General features: G+C 35.8%; 1 long non-coding RNA gene across 1 annotated transcript in view; it reads left to right on the top strand.

Annotated features, from left to right (window-relative positions):
• Positions 1 to 1,229: 1,229 nt before the first annotated feature.
• Positions 1,230 to 10,944, top strand: part of LOC119255800 (uncharacterized) — a 147,604-nt gene continuing 137,889 nt past the window's right edge. The window contains exons 1-2 of the long non-coding RNA XR_005127540.2: positions 1,230 to 1,285; positions 6,135 to 6,234. This is a non-coding gene — a long non-coding RNA (uncharacterized LOC119255800). The remainder of the gene's footprint in view (positions 1,286 to 6,134; positions 6,235 to 10,944) is intronic.

Genomic DNA, 10,944 nt, shown 5'->3' with positions numbered 1-10,944 from the left:
GTGAAGCTCTCTGTGGGATGCTAAGGAAGTGGGGAGAAAGGAATTCTTCATCTGACTGGGCAGTCTAAAATGGTTTCCCAAAGGAAAAAAGAAAAAAAAAACTAATCTGGGATGTGCACGAGGAGTAGAAATTAGTCAACAGTTGAAAATGGGGGCAGACACTTAAGGCAAAGGGACAAAAATAAGAAATAGATCATGTACTGTAATAATTTTTGAAGATAAGATTCACTATTGGATGTAAAAATTAGTAAGTCTTAGAACAAACAGATTCTTGCATTCTCAAAGAATCTCCTCCAAGATATTAACTACAAAGGCAAATAATATAATTTTATAGAAGGAAAATATAGTAGAAATCATTTTCACAACTATGCAGGTATATGTTATCACACCACCCTCACCACCAAGGCACCCATAGTGCCAATATCCACAGTGGTGTTTTTGTAGCCTGTTACAGAGAGTGGGGAACCCACCCAGGGAGAAATTGTGGGTGTATGTCTGTTTTAGAGAGTTATTGTCCAAACATTATAGGAAACTCCCAGCTCTTTCTCAGACTCCAAATTAATTAGTTCCTTGTGTAAGAAAATAAGGATACAATTCAAGAGAGACTTTAGACGCAAAGCATTTTAGCAATTTTTTAAATTTCCTACCCAAAATAACACTAAAATCAAATATAACCAATATTGATTTCTTAAAATTGTGTGAATGAGTTCTTATGCATTTAATTTCTCAAATGTCACAATATAGATTCAAGATCTGTTTTAGGAGTCCTTGACAGCACTCCTCTGTTACATCCAAGACCATGAACAGACTCAACAACTGCTTACAGCCTTCCTTTTCTTATTTAAATGTAAGAGGTAGACCACCACGTTTATTTTACCCCTCTTTTACAAAGCAACAAGCAAGCAATGTTCTCTGGACACATAAGCTATAAAACCAAAAGAATTTGCTATGTTCACCTTCTAATTCCCTGGTGAGGAATTATGGAATGAAGTGTGTCATGCTGTCCTACTGATGATATTATTAGTTCCTTAAACTCATAGATGAAAGAAACACTGCCACAAAGAAAGTGACCAAGAAGAATTTTTCATGGGTGTATAAATGATATAATTCCAAAGACAAAATTTCACCTATTTCATAATATAATCCTAAACCCATGAAGCATGATAATGGTAATATGTGTCTTCATCACAATCCCACTAATCAAGATTCTAGAACAGTAGAGCCATCATTACTGGATTTTCTGATTCTTCACTAGTATTATGAATGTCTGCTATTGGGATGAAAGGTAGTTTATGTAAATTGGTGGATTTTATAATAATAATTACTAGGAACTAATTTTCATTCAACCTCCATTAAGTATGATGTGCTATATGTTAAAAAATATTACTTACCAGAGATAATTTGTCCATGACCTTTTGGAATAGGAGGAATTATCTTGTCATTTATTATCATAGTAAATCTTCTCTCTCCTTTATCTAATAGTAATCTATTTAATAGACCTCTGAGAACCTATTTTAAATATTCAACCCAATACAGAATGCTGTGAACATTTATCTTTTGCAGATAGAGTGAGCTGTTTTTCTTTTTCCTTGATGATCCTGGACTTTCAATAAAGGGAGTGCTAGGGGATGTGAAATATTGAAAGCTATGTTTGTGATTCAATCCCCTCACTTTGAAGTGAAAGCTAAAGCTAAGAGGTTAGTTGATTGTCCTGAGATCATGGGCAACTCAGAGGCAAAGCCTAGACTCACACTGAATTTTCTTCATTCTGTCTTGTACTCTACCCTGCTTCTTGACTGAGAATAGGGTTTAGAAGTAGCTGTTGTCTAGCAAGCCAAGACAGGAAAATTAGTGCAAGGATAAGAGAAAAGACTTCATAATACATACCATGAATTGTGCTTTTGTCTAATACTATGCTGCTAGGAGATGAAATAGTTGATTCTGTGAAAAGTAAAGAGTCTCCTTGGAATTCTAATATAGGTCAAGTTACATTTGTGTGAGTCATGGGACTTGCTCCTTAAACAAATATATATTAAATATCTAGACTGTACCAGACATTGTGGTAGTTGTTAGGTGGAGCTCTCAGGGATTGTGATAAAGATCTCCCTGCCCTGGCTTCTGGTTTCTATCAAAAGAGACATCACTAGGTGTCTCTGCCCTCCCACTTAGTCACATCTTACCAGGTTGAGAGATGGAGAGAGGCAGTGACTTCACTCTGAATATTTTCAAAGAGGAACTTGACATAACTCAGTACCTTTTCTTTGCCTTCTCTTTGGAAACTGTCTGGTCAACTATTGGTTATAGGGGTCAATAATGGCAACCAGTCTGTGCTCTCCTTGATGTTTGTGACTAAAACTTTTAATTTGAAAGCTCATTTTTATGAAACCCATTTTGCCTCATACCTATGCGAAGTTTTCTCTCAGGTTGACTAATAATAAAGTCTGCTGAAGTCAGGCAAAAAGGTGCTAGGTTTGTAAACAACATGGGCTTCCACAGTAAGGACACAGGTGTACAACCAGTGCAGCAACACAGGCTCCTGCTACTTGAAGCACCCTGCACTAGATTTAATGTTTTGCTGTTAGACCTTGAATTTTTTTCTTTGAACAAGCGCCTACATTTCCATTTTGCACTTGACCTCATAAATTTTATAGGTAGTCTTGCTAAGGTCTTTTGTTCCACAATCTGGACTCAGGGAATGGGCTGAATGGCTTAATCTTAAAATTTTCAAGTTCAACTTGACTTTGACAGGTCATTTTAGGCATTAGTGGATAGAATGTTTGCCACTCCTAAACCTATGTGGTGCTTGTGGTATGGTAACATATATCTGAAGAGATATGAATACCTCTGAATCATATATAACATAAGTACCAACATTATATCAGTAAAAATAATACAATTAAAAACAAATAAATAATTCTCTTTACAGTGAAAAAAAATAAAACTGTGACTGAGATCTGCATAAAGTACATTGATAAGATTCTAGTAAAACTTTTACGTTGTATTGGATTTGCTACCACAACTTCTATTCAAAATTCAGGAATATCTAGCTAAGTCTGTACTCCTGAGATTTATTGAAAGTCTTAAATCTCACCACTACCCCCTTAACTCCTTATCCCCCACCTCCAGACACACCAATTGATTTCCAATTGCCTGTGGGTTAATTACTAAGCTCTGTTTGTGTTTTGCTGTATTTGAAGAACAACTGTCACAGATTTTGTTTCTCGCAGGACAACTAGGAACAAGTTTCAGAAGCAATGTCAGTGGGTTCAAGGAGACTTTCTTCCACCCCTCTGTGTACTTCTTGGGCTAAAGAAGAGAAAAAATTAACATTAGAGAGATTGGTAGGAGAAAAAGATGGATTCCATTATATACATGTGGAGAACTTATATGGATGTAAATTCTAAAGCAAATGGAACAAAACAGAATGAGGGCTTGAAGCATCAAAGAAAAAGGAGGGAGTCTCACATAATAAGGAAGGGATGATTCATGATACAAACCTTGCCTCTGGATGTTTGCCCTGTCTTAATAAAAAGTTTCTCTGATAAAAAGGTGATTTCTAGAGATGACACTAAATCTAGGTAACCTTCATGCCTTAAGGTAATGGTAACAGTTTCTTTGAAGCCCACATTGCCTCAATTATATTAGCTCTGCATGCCAAGGTGACACACATACTGGAAACTAGCTGCTCTGTACATCTTAGAAAAAGCCTATCTGAACATTTTTGGGAGGGCCAATCCTACAGCAGTAAAGGTAGTTTCAGTTCTAGGGGGTTGTTTTTTTCTAGAAGGCAGCTTTCATAGGCGTAATCAATTTCATGGCAAAGGTCTTTGTTAAGGACATAGACATAGAAATAAGACTGCCTGCCAACATAAGAGAGTAAATATTCTTCTAAAATGATGCACACAATGGAAAACCATGGCAACAGGGATATAGGAATCAATGGAGAAATGTAAGTTAGGAAAACTTAAGTACACTGAATGGGATATGATAAAACCTTAAAATTCCTTGATAATTGGACTGCTACCATTGCAAATTTCCAAACTCCAGAAGGCATGATATTGCAAACAGCACTTTCTGGAATGGGAGACACAACCCTTAAGTGAATTTCCCTCCTCAGATATGATGAATATACAGTTTCCAATTAAACTGTGTTTAAAAAGACCTCCAAACTGAATTTAAATTTGTAGGTACCATTTATTTTTTTTTAAAAAACAGGTGTGGTTTGATTGACAGCCTTTGGAAGCAAAGTCAAAAAAATTACATACTACTTTCAAATATTGCATCTTTGCTATATTCTTTGGCAGCCCTCAGTTCTGGCTTTCTCTCCCTGAAGAGGACTTGAAATTTCCTTCATTTCTATATTACTAGGTTTGCAGCAGTACTGGAATAATCTGTTATATTCTAATAAATCTTTGAACTTTTTAAAAAGTGAGATACCCTCCAGACTTGATATGGAACTAATTCAACTCCTAAGGTCCAAAGGAACTGTTTGTATTCTAGTGATGGACAATACCAGCTGTCGCTCTTAATGGAAACCAACTCTGTTAGACATTAATAAAACACCTTTCACTAAGAGCACAATATAAAAAGGACTTCAGTTTCTTTGGACTTTTCATAACCAAGAACACAAATATGTGATTCTGGGCTTTAATTACTTTGAATTTTGATGTAGTGTTTGAATTTTCAAGCAGATTTTATCGGTGGACTTATTTTTTCACCCCAACAAATTTGATACTGGGAAGGAGTTCTTATTATTAGGAACTTTATTATTGGATTAATTTTAAGTTTCCTGTTGAGTTATAGTGGGTAATGTGCTTTAACAGAATGCAAAGTTGAGAAAATAGGTGGAAGAATTTCAGTTGCTACACTGTAGAATTAATTTAATTAGTGAACTGTTTTAATGGGGAAAACATCTTCACTGTCATCAGCAACCTCAGGGACATCCTCAATGAAATGTGATTGGTATGGGAGAGAACTTTATGAAGGCAAAAATCAGACCAATTTAGCAGAGTATCTTCTTCCCTATGGAAATAATCATACCATAATTGAACAAATATTTAAGGTTAAGCAAAATGGGTTAAGAGAACCAATGTTGGGTATATTGAGTGAAAAATATCCATTATCCTGGTTCATCTTTCCAGGAAAAGAGATATCAAAGTGTGTAATCCCTTAATCTCTTAGCTCCTCCCCTTTCTTCTTCCTCTGCTTTAAGACATATGGAATAATCTATCAGATTGTTGAGGTAGGGAGAGAAACGAGGTTGTTCAGTCCCTTCCTCACTCTCTTTTTGGTTTCTTTTTGTCCACAGGGAACATGTGTCTTTGTCTGCTCTTGGCCATAACCTAAGCTTGTTAGTTGAGGTTTCTCTTGGGGAATCTTATCATTTTCTCATGCTACTTCAAGGAGTTCAGTATTATGCACCCCATTACTATGAATTACAGTGTTATGAAACCTATGTTGCCTTTTGTCTAAACCATAATCTCTGTTAGCTCTAGAATTGAAAAAAATTGACATTCTGACCTCTCTCTGCCTTATAGGTACTGGTAAGATATCTATTTATAAACTAGATGGCATTAGCCAATATTTACCCTTTCTATTTCTCAGTTTTTCATGTGTAAAAATGTAATAGTACCTGTATCTAGTTTTATAGAATTGTTATAAAGAGTTGTAAAGTACATAGAAAAATGCTTTGTCAGTATTTGCTACGACTCCATTATCTTATCAGTTTGTGCAGAATTTGAGGAGTGGAAATGAGAGATGTTTTTATTGGATATCCCATGAAGTCAAACTATTAATATGAAGTTCGCATGTCTTAATGTTTTGACTTGATGTCATGGCAGAAACAGACAGGTGATCAATATTTATAGTAAAACATGTGACCTGTCTTAATAAAGACATATGCTGTGTGTTATTAGAACTTAGAGAGGGAAGCTACTGACAATTTAAATGAAAGTACAACTTTACACAAAACTAGTCCAGGGAAAATTGTAAATTGGAGTTTAATACTTTTCAGACCCAGAGTTAAACCTCCATTTTAGTACTCTTGTCCATTTTTCTGCCACATAGTGATCTATGTTTTTTCACCACTACCTGGCTGCCCTCCTGGAATTGTTCTTTCCAATATTCAATTCCAGATTCAACAGCATGTTGGCACAACAGCTGCCTGGAGCACCCATCCACACGAGTGCCAAGTCATCAACTGAGGATTGAAAACATCACTGGATATGTAACAAGGTGGAGAAAATTGAGTTTATCAGAAAGGAGAGAACATAGTGTACCATTAAGTATTTTAGCTTCAAGTAACAGAAGCTAATTCAGGATGATCAAGCAGAAAAGAAATTTATTAAACAGATATTTAGCAGATCCACAGAATCATAGAAAGCAAGCTGGAGACTGCCATAAACCCACACTGTAATACCAGTGAGAAAACTGCAGCTGAGAACTCTACACATTAGATAACACTATTTGCCTCACCACTAATTGTGTATCAGGAGTTCATTTCTTCTACAGCCACTGCCTGCCCTCATGCTCTTCTACAACAGTAAAGCAACTTTATACCTTCTGCAGCCATCACAGATCCCAAATGCTGGACACTTCTCCATTAATCTTGCAGCAACAGCAACAGAAAAAACTGGATTCTGTGCAATCCTTTCTTTTGTTACTGCTTACTTTCTATCACAGTTTTGCAAATGTCCATCTGGTTGACAGTTTAGGTTTAATTCCAGCTGTACAGAAGCTGACAAAGCCAGCTCTCTGGCTTCTCCCATTGGGTTGAATTGAAAAAGTCTTAGGCAGCCAGAAAATAAGACAAATATTTAATGTACTAAAAGTCTTAGAGAAGAATTGAGGTCTTTTAAAGATCTCTTGATGCCAGTATCTTATTTTTTGTTCCTTTTTCAAGTGAATGGAAAGTTTTCTTTTTCTCTTTTCCTTTTACATGAGTATTTGGAGCCAGAACTCAGAAAAATATCTGCAAGGCCAAGCACTTCTACAGTGTGTTCCTTTTGTCCAACATTCCTCACACAGTGATCTGCCTTTTCTTTTTTTCAAATAGATGAATATATATTAAAGGGAAATTATTTTGATGGGGCACCGAGTTACTCACCTACCTGGGTTATCCATGTGTCTTGATATCTAATGAAGCACTATGCTGAAGTTCTCTCCCTGCTCCCTCCAGAGTTCAGTGTCAAAGTTTTTCTTGTTCAAATAAAATAGTGTCAGATACTTCCTGATAGTTAAAGCCTTCTAATATAATGATGGCATTGGTCTTGCAATGACTAGGACTTGCTCAAATAGTCACCCTATTTGTGCTGCCAGGCATGATGAGTTCAGATGCCCAAATTGACTGCAAGCCTTGGCTCTGAAATATAGATAAAATAATTTGATCACAATTTCTTTCCTAAAATGAGAAACATCAACCCTATCAAGTAAATGCTGAGATATTATTAGTCATCATTCTAGTGTTGATGAGAGTTCTGATACAATTTCCAGTGGGTGTGGGGATTCCAGCAAATAATGTTACAGGTACCAGGGAGTGTCCCACAATTCAACTCTATTCTGACACTATCTAGATATGACATCACGTTCCACAGGTTAAGGGTTCAGTACTATAAGACCACCCCACGACTCCATCACCACCACATCTGATACCAGTTACAAATCCAGCTGCTTCTGACTGACTGCCTGCAGAATAGAGGTTCCAACAACCTCCTTCTTGGGCTTAATTAATTTGCTAGAGAAGCTCACAGAACTCAGAGAAACACTCTACTTGCTATGTCACCAGTTTCTTAGTCTTTAACTCAGAAACAGGCAGAAGGAAGAGAAATATGAGGGAAGGTATATGGGAAGAAATGTGAACTTTCCATACACTCTAATCTAAGCAGTACTCTTCCTGAATTTCTTAGTGTTCACAAGTCAGGAAGCTCTCTGAATCCTATCTTTGTGGGTTTTATGGAGGCTTCACTTAGGCATGATTTGGTCTATTGGACACTGGTGATTGTTCTGTGTCTACCTTCTCTCCTTTCTGAGGCAGTTGTGGAAAGATTCACAGTTCAGTCCTACATCACTTGGTTGTTTTCTTTGAAGCCACCCCCATCCTTAGGTACTTTCTAAAAGTCACTTCAGTCACATAACAAGAAACACTTTTATAACTTATCTCTTAGGAAATTCTAAGGGTTTTATGAACTCTTTTCCAAGGGCAAGGTTGAACACCAAATATATTTACATATATATGCAATATTATAAATCACAACATTATATTCATTTTTTTTTTGTTTTTCATTTGCTTCTCTCGTTGTTGAAATTCTACCCAACCTCCAAATCAAAATGAAATCCGTATGTTCGCGAAATTCCTATCAACATTACTGCTCTCCCCTCAAACACCATTGTGCTTTGTTCCATTATAACACTCACCACATATTACAGACTGGTTTGTATTAGAATAATATGTTAGCTATTCTCACTGCCCTCCCCTCCTTCGTGACATCATTTCTAGAAATCAGAATTGGCTTTAGCTTGTGTTTCCCCACACATAGGCATGTTGCTTATGTAGAGCAGAATTTCTGAAAGTATATTTTGGATTGAATTAAATATTAATTTGTATTGTATCTTATTTATTTTGGCTTTTGTTAATTAGGCATAGGAGATAAAGGATTTTAATAGAATGTTGAAGTATCTCTTTATGTAACTTACTTATTTTTGCAAGAGTATTCTTCTGTAGCCACTTTGAGAACCTCTTAGGTATAGGGATTCCTTAAAAACAATACACTTGAGAAGGGCAGTTAATTAAAACCTGATGGTCCAGAAGGGAGGTATAATAACCTCTTTTCCCCCACATTGTAAAAAGGGAACTTCCATGAATCTTCAGAGAAAAATGACAGAGAGCTAGAAGAGCTGACTTCAGGGTGTATTTGATTGAATTTAGCAACAAAATATAGACACAATTTCAATCTCCTCCTCTCTTGAAAGATCATCAGTAGAAGTTGGTCTAGTGAAACCTGTAGTGCTGGACATAATTTGCCAAATTCTTCAGTCACATTTTTTGGTAGTAAAATGTCATTAGGTGGAGAGATGTAACAGACTGATTAGAGAACTAGTCTCTCTTTCTTGAGCTGTGGCTCTAATGCTCCTCTGAGATTTTGACCTGTTTTATTTTAATTTGAGAAATAAAGTATGTCATAAAACTTATATACTGAATTACAATATTTAAAACCATAATTACATTTTTTACTGTTATGGCAGTTAAGCATGTATGGCAGTATATATGGAAAGGATCTGGGGAAGACTGTGAAACTGCCACAGGGAAATAAATAGCAACATAAAATATTAGCATAGGGAATTTAATGTACTCACAAATCACAGCCTTACTTTGGAGTACCTTCTAGTTGCTATTTATCCTTCCACTGTCTCACATGATCCTTTTGAGAAAAGCATTACTGAATGCTTGACCTGGAAGACATGTGAGAATTGTCTAGTCATTTCATTTGATAAAAAGTACCCTGAAGACCAATGAGGAAGTGAGACCTAATAAAGTTCACAAGGAATGAACAATAGAAGTGGCCTGGTGTCAGGTCCTTCTGGTACTTTGTGGCCCTGATAGAAAACAATCTAAGGAACTACCCAAAGACCCTTTGTTTCCACACCAAGCATCAGATGATTTTCTTTCAAGTGCTCCTTTTCAAAATGATTGCTTTGCAAATTTTAAGTCATGCTGGAAAACAACACAATTCCATTGTTATATAGAAAAATATAGAGAAGCTTTGTCAATATTTTACTATATAAAAGTGAATACAGCTATTGGACTAATATTCTCCTTGATAAATTATCCCCAATCTTTCTAAAAATATATGCTAAAAATATATATAAATATATATAAAAATATATAAAGAATAACCTATTCCAACAAACACATTTTTTTTTTTCAGATTACCACCACTTGCATTGCCTCTTTTTAATATTGGGCATCTGCAGGTCCTGCATTGGCTTTGCTCCTAATTACTAAACTATTAGCTTGCTCTTCATCTGTTCTTGGCCATTTAGTCTATGTGGACTTGTTTTCTCTGCCTTACTGATTATGAGTTGGGCAGTGGGATAGCTGAAACAAGCCCACTCAGAGCCAAATAGATAACCTTGTTTAGTATTAATTATCTCATTTGACCAAATTATCACTAGCCAACCCTTGAAGCATTTCCATTGAATCATAATCCATTCTTTAATAAAGTTCCCAAATTAGCAATCAGGGCTCCATATGGCTTAAGCTGGCAAATCCTGTGAGTTAATCCTATTAATCCTTTTTTGTTTGTTTGTTTTTCTTGATAAGTTATATCTATTTAATTTTAAGCTTGTATTTGATATTTGACAACTTTATTGGAGTGGAATTTATTAGACAGCCTACTATGTAATTTTCTCTGGATACCTCCATGTATGAGTATGTTTTGCACGCCATAATAAAGTGTGACTGGTGAATAACCTAGCTATAGTCAACTAAATAGAAAACACACTCTATATGGCCTGTCCAGCAGAAAAACATCTGAGACTCTTTGACTTGCTTCCATAGATGTAAAAATTCCTAACTAATTCTCCTTAATGGTCTCCATTACCAGCCATTTATTGATTACCATGGTGCAGTAATAACTATAGAACAGTGAGAGCAGGGCTTCCAAAGAACCCCACATGGTTTAATGCTCTACTGTTGCTGTCTTGAAATTAATAATTTAATTCTTTGAATATGCATTTTATAAGCGAAGTCTAATGGGAAAATGGGGCATATACTTAAGCAAAGGACATAAAAGGAAGAATGATAAATATTTTGTATTCTAGTACATTTAACAGCACTTTTCCCCCTTCATTTTGATCAAGGAATCTCATATTTTATTTGCTTTTCTGAGTGAGAATAGAATTATTGCAAAGTTTCTACTTTATCTTGTCATTTATATCTGCATATGG

This window comes from Talpa occidentalis, unplaced genomic scaffold (genome assembly GCF_014898055.3).
Source record: "Talpa occidentalis isolate TD23 unplaced genomic scaffold, MPIMG_talOcc4v2.1 talOcc4.3, whole genome shotgun sequence".
NCBI classification, from domain to species: domain Eukaryota; kingdom Metazoa; phylum Chordata; class Mammalia; order Eulipotyphla; family Talpidae; genus Talpa; species Talpa occidentalis.
The sequence above is the reverse complement of the archived record's forward strand: the minus strand, read 5'-3'. Positions and strand labels throughout refer to the sequence as shown.